The sequence below is a fragment of the Somniosus microcephalus genome, chromosome 2 (genome assembly GCF_052327205.1).
Source record: "Somniosus microcephalus isolate GS21.2 chromosome 2, FLI_Smic_1.0, whole genome shotgun sequence".
NCBI classification, from domain to species: domain Eukaryota; kingdom Metazoa; phylum Chordata; class Chondrichthyes; order Squaliformes; family Somniosidae; genus Somniosus; species Somniosus microcephalus.
In genome coordinates this window covers 211574626-211580625 of record NC_140988.1, presented here as the reverse complement: position 1 = coordinate 211580625, position 6000 = coordinate 211574626, and positions in this window count along the sequence as shown.

Sequence of the window (6000 nt, the reverse complement as noted above, 5' to 3'; positions counted from 1 at the left end):
AGAAGGACTGCTGGTCCAAAGACAAAATATGCAGACAATGCGGGAAGATTGGACACATTGCACGAGTTTGCAGGTCTGGGAAGAAGACCAGCGACAACAAAAAGGCTACTAAGGAACCGTACAAGAAAGTACATAAGATGACGGACAGTAGTTCCGAAGACCAGATGAGCGATAGTGAATCCGAGAACAGGAGACTAAGCTGTCTCAAACTTCACAATGTAATCGCAAAAGAGGATCACCAAACCATTTGGGTCACCCTCACGATAGCAGGGTCCCAAGTTAAAATGGAATTGGATACAGGATCAGCGCTAACCGTCATGAATCGACGAGACTACGAGCGGCTATTTTCACACATACCCTTGAGAGAGACATCCATCGTCTTGACGACGTATACGGGGCAAAAAGTATACCCCAGAGGAAAAATAAGGGTGCCTGTCGAATACAATGGCAAGAAAATACAGAAATTGTATCTCTACATACTGCCAAATGGTGGACCACCGTTATTGGGACGGGAATGGATCAGGAAGATAAACTTAGATTGGCATTCCATTCATGCAATGACGGTGGACGGTAAAAAAGATGAAGACGTCACTCCTGGACGATTGTCAACAATCTTAGCTAACGCCAAAGAGGTATTTCAACAAGAACTGGGCACGCTTAAAGGCGTAACTGCCTCGATAAAAATTGAAGAGAATGCAGTTCCCAAGTTTTTCAAAGCAAGACCGGTACCATATGCAATTCGCCCAGCCGTCGAGGCAGAGCTGGAGAATCTGGAGAAGGCGGGCGTGTTGTCTAAGGTCGACTGGAGCGAGTGGGCGACACCCATTGTTCCTGTCATGAAGAAAACGTTAAGTAATAAGTCCGGAGAGCCAAGGAAGATTCGCATCTGTGGGGATTTCAAGGTGACAGTGAACCCTGTCCTTCACACAGTACAATATCCTCTTCCAAGGATAGAAGACATCTTCGCCTCACTGTCTGGAGGGAAGCGTTTTACAAAAATTGACCTAGCACAAGCATATTTGCAGATGGAGGTTGAAGAGTCCTCTAGGAAGTATCTCACGATAAACACTCACAAAGGTCTTTACCAGTATCATCGATTGGTATTCGGAGTAGCATCGGCTCTGGCGATATGGCAAAGAGCGATGGAACAAGTCCTGCAAGGGATTCCGGGGACTCAGTGTTACTTGGACGGCATCCTTGTAACAGATGAAGATGACAGTGAACACCTTAACAACCTAGAACAGGTGCTCACTAGACTACGGGAACATGGGCTGCGAGCCAACCGCCCCAAGTGCGAATTTTTTAAGAAACAAATATCGTATTGTGGCCACGTGATTGATGAAGAGGGGTTACATAAGTCCCCTGACAAAATTGAAGCGGTTGTTAAGGCCCCAGCGCCTGAAAATGTGTCGCAACTGAGGTCATTCCTCGGATTGGTGAATTACTATCATAAGTTTTTGCCGAATTTGTCGACAATTTTGCACCCACTGAACGCCCTGCTACGAACGGGGGTAGCATGGAAATGGAGCGATGATTGTAAGCGTGCTTTTCAGAAGAGTAAGGACTTAATCACTTCAAGGGAAGTATTGGCGCACTACAACCCAGCACTGCCGATCAGACTGGCGTGTGATGCGTCTCCCTACGGCATTGGGGCGGTACTGTCACATAAGTTCCTTGATGGGTTAGAGAGGCCGATAGCTTTTGCGTCACGCTCGTTAACTTCTGCCGAGCGTAACTACGCTCAGATTGACAGAGAGGCCCTCAGCCTAGTGTGGGGGGTGAAGAAGTTCAATCACTACCTGCACGATCAAAAATTTACTCTACTAACCGATCATCAACCTCGTCTCCATTTTCAACCCTTAGAAGGGCGTACCGATAATGACGGCACAACGGCTGCAGAGATGGTCCCTTTTCCTAGGGGCACACCAATATGACATCGAGTACAAAGGAACTAAACAGCATGGAAATGCTGATGGATTGTCACGCCTACCGTTGTCGACGGTGGAAGAAGAAGACCTTGCAGTGGATCCAATGGAGTTATTCCACTCGACCATAGTCGAATGTCTCCCTGTGACGAATGCAAACATAGAAAAGGAAACACGGAATGACCCGACAGTATCACGGGTCTATGATTTAACGGTGAAGGGATGGCCAGCACATGGCGAACCACTGCTGCCAGCATTCTCGCCGAGAAGAGAACAGCTGTCAGTATGCAGAGGGACCTTGATGTGTGGATCCAGAGTAGTAATTCCACCTAAGTTGACGGATAGAGTACTCAATGAGCTTCATGAGGGTCATCTGGGTGGGGTAAAAATGAAGAACTTAGCCAGAGCGTTTGTGTGGTGGCCGGGTATCGATAGAGAAATCGAAGAGATGACCAAGAGCTGTGCAGGATGCCAGAAGGTTCAAAACGCCCCACCACAAGCTCCTCTGCATCCATGGGAGTGGCCCTCATCTCCATGGCAACGGGTGCACATTGATTTTGCTGGTCCCTTCATGGACTCGATGTTTTTAATTGCGGTGGATGCACATTCAAAGTGGCCAGAGGTAATAAAAATGTCCTCAACCACCACGGAAAAAACTATCACAGTTTTGCGAACCATATTCGCCAGGAATGGGTTGCCTGAACAGATTTGCTCTGACAATGGACCACAGTTTGTGTCTGAAGAGTTCCGGAGGTTCTTAAAGAACAATGGCGTTAAGCATTACACATCTGCCCCATATCATCCAGCCACTAATGGATTGGCCGAGAGGTTTGTCCAAACATTCAAGAAGGCTATCAAGGCAATGTGTAATGAAGATATACCCCTACAACACAAGGTGGACAACTTCTTGTTTGCCTACCGGAATGTGACACATGCGGTTACCAACCAAACTCCAGCCATGATGTTCTTCAATCGAAGACTACGATGCCGCTTGGATTTGGTTAAGCCAAACGTCCGAAGAGATGTGGAGAACAGGCAGTTTCAGAATATGAATGGAAGGCCGACCAGGAGTTTTAAGATAGGTCAACCAGTTTTGGCCCGGGACTACCGCACTGAGAAATGGCAGCCAGGAACAATTTGTACACGACAAGGACCTCTCATGTATACCGTGGACGTTGGGGAGAGCATTGTAAGACGCCATGCTGACCAGATTCTAGAGTCATTGGAAACCGTCAACTCCACACCACGATCTGATACACCTGGTAATGAAATTGACGTTCCAATTGCAGCTACCGCAGAACCGGTAATATTGGAAGCAGATGAACCAAACAAAGACATTGATCCCGACGCAACATTGCCAGAAGAACCTGATACCCCAAAGAGGCGTTATCCAGACAGAATCAGGAAGCCTCCTCAAAGACTGAACTTATAATTGCTTAAACTTAACCAATGTATCTAGCAACAGTAATTGTGATTGGAATTCGTTATCATTTAGTTGTTAAATGAATGTTATGTACTGTTTATCTAAAAGGGGAGGAATTGTTGTATATGTACCTTTAAGAGAATAACTGGTCTCAGGCTGCAGTACCGGCAGTGACCACCCCTGTATAAAAGGCGCTAGAGAGCCTCTGTTTGTTAGTTTCGCTATTGACTTCCACCAGTAAAGACTTGTTTGTTTTCACTCCTGCTGGTCCGTGTCTCAATCATTCACGGACTTAACAGATATTTGATCAGTCATGATTTGCAGGTGGCAGGACTTTGTTGTCTCAGGTCTGGGGGAACTTTTAGAAGGCATAACCACAGCTGTGGAAGTTTGGAGCCTGACACCCATCTCCAGTGTGACCTCCTGCGAGACCCCTCTCGCCACCCTCACTCAGTGCTTCCTCAACTGAGGCACCTACCAGAAGCATGGGAGGCCTTTTTTTCCTTTCCCTCTTGGCATTAGAGGACCTCTAGCCCCATTCGCGAAATGACACGCGCCACAACTGCAGAAGTTGCCATCAGAATTTTAATGAAAAACACACAACTTTTGGCATTTCCACAAAATACACAGCATTTCACCCAAGTGAGTACCCTTGTGACTATTTGAGGTTTATTTTCCTCTTACGCGTGCTCCTACGTAGTGGTTCCCCTGTGGCTTCAGCAGATGTGGAGACCCCTTGCTCACTTTCCTGCTGCTCCTGTCTCGACACCTTTGGCAGGCATCCTCTGGGATGGCGAGCCTGTGAGGGCTTGCCAGCAGTCTGCTGCTCCTGCAGCTATGCAGGGGTTGAGACCACTATCTCCGTTGGGTGTGTACTCCGGCGGGGCTCTGACCGAGGGCTCTGCAGTGGGATGGAAGTGTGAGCGCTTGGAGAGGAGCCTCCACTTCCTTGAGGTCTGCCACCAACCTCCCTCTCATGGGTCAGGTCCCTCTCAGTGCCTGCAAGTGGCTTGAGAGCAGCTTGCTGCACATCAGGGGGGCCATGGGGACCCGTATCTGCAATGGCAGTCCTGCTCAGGAGGACTTCCATGAAGGTCTGGTTTCTCTGTTCAATAGATGGCCATCGCTCCTCTACCGTAGCCAGCCTTACCACGGAGGCAGGAATCATTTCCACGTAGGTAGCCATCCTTTCCATGTTGATGCGTTCATGCGCCAATAACTCCACAAAGGCTCTGCTCATGTTCGCAATGGACTCCTCCATTCACTCTACACTTGCAGCGACCCTAGAGACAAAACCTGCCAGAGACTCCTGCATCTGTGTCTCCACAATCTGCTGATGCTCACTTGTGAGCTGTGATACACCAGGTGACAACTCTACTCTATGTCCCAAAGGTCCCACCGAGGTGTGAGTGTCTGCGCTGGTGCTGGGTGCGCTTATTTCTGATGATGCTGCGCCCTCAGAAGTTGCAGATTCCTCTGAGGAGTCTGGCTGCTCAGGCTCTTCCTCCTGGACCATGGGGGCTGGGGCTCTCAATGGTCCTGTGGGGGAGTCAAGGAAAAAGTTAGAGGTGTGATGCCAAGGTTAGATGCACATTGCATTTTGCAGATGATCATGAGTCCATATGATGTAGCTTCAGAATCATTATCTACAACTCATGCAATGCCAATGAGAGAGATGGAAAACTATTCTGTCACCAGCTTGCGGGGTTGCTCCTGCCTGTCCTTCCCCAACGTCCACATCTCGGTCAGCCCCAGTAATCTCCAGGACGCCTTCCTCCCAGGGGGGTGAGCTGGGCTAATGAGGGCAGCCCTCCTCCTGTCCTGGCTCGCTCTCTCCTGTTGTGAGCTCTCTTTTCCTGCAATGAGGGAGACAAGTGGAGGTTGAGTGAGAATGAAGGAGTGAGTGCAGAGATTGCACAGCATAGATACTTAGAAGGAGACAAAGATGGAGTGAGGTTGCAATACCAAAGGCCCTCCCTGTGTGTTGTCAGTTGTGTTCAAAGCATCAGAGTGAGAGGGAGTGTGAGGGCTGCATGGTGGCATAGTTCTGTGAATGTGAGCATAGAGAGAGAGGGAATGGGTAAGGGTGCATGGATGTGAGTGTCTAGTGGGATGTGCAGGAAGAGATTGCTAAAGCTGAGTGCTGGTGAGGAAAGGCAATGGGGATCAGATTGAGGGCGATGGAAACATCATACAGTACTTACTTTTCCAGTGCGAAGAAGGTCATGGAATCTTTTCCTGCACTGCAACCACGTTCTTTGTGTAAGCCCCAAGGAGTTGACTTGACCTGCCACCTCTAGCCACACAGCCTTGGTCTGGCTGGGAGGCCTCTTCTTCCCTGAAGAAGGGAAGAGGACCTCCCTGTGGGCCCTAGCACCATCCAGTAATGCCTGTAGTGAAGCCTCATCAAATTTGGGCGCAAATCTGGCCCTCCCGCTGGCCGTTCCTCCTGCAGGCTCCTGTGCCATCTTAATGTTGAAGGTTGGAAGCCTGCAGAAGAAGCAAGGGTTGCTGTGGACCTTAAAAGCAGCAGCAATGATGACGTCATATTCTGTGACTTTCTGACTGGAAATACTCAATTGCCAAGGCTTCCCACATGCTGGAAATCAATTTACCAATTGTGTTAAATTTGCATCAATCTCACAGACCCAT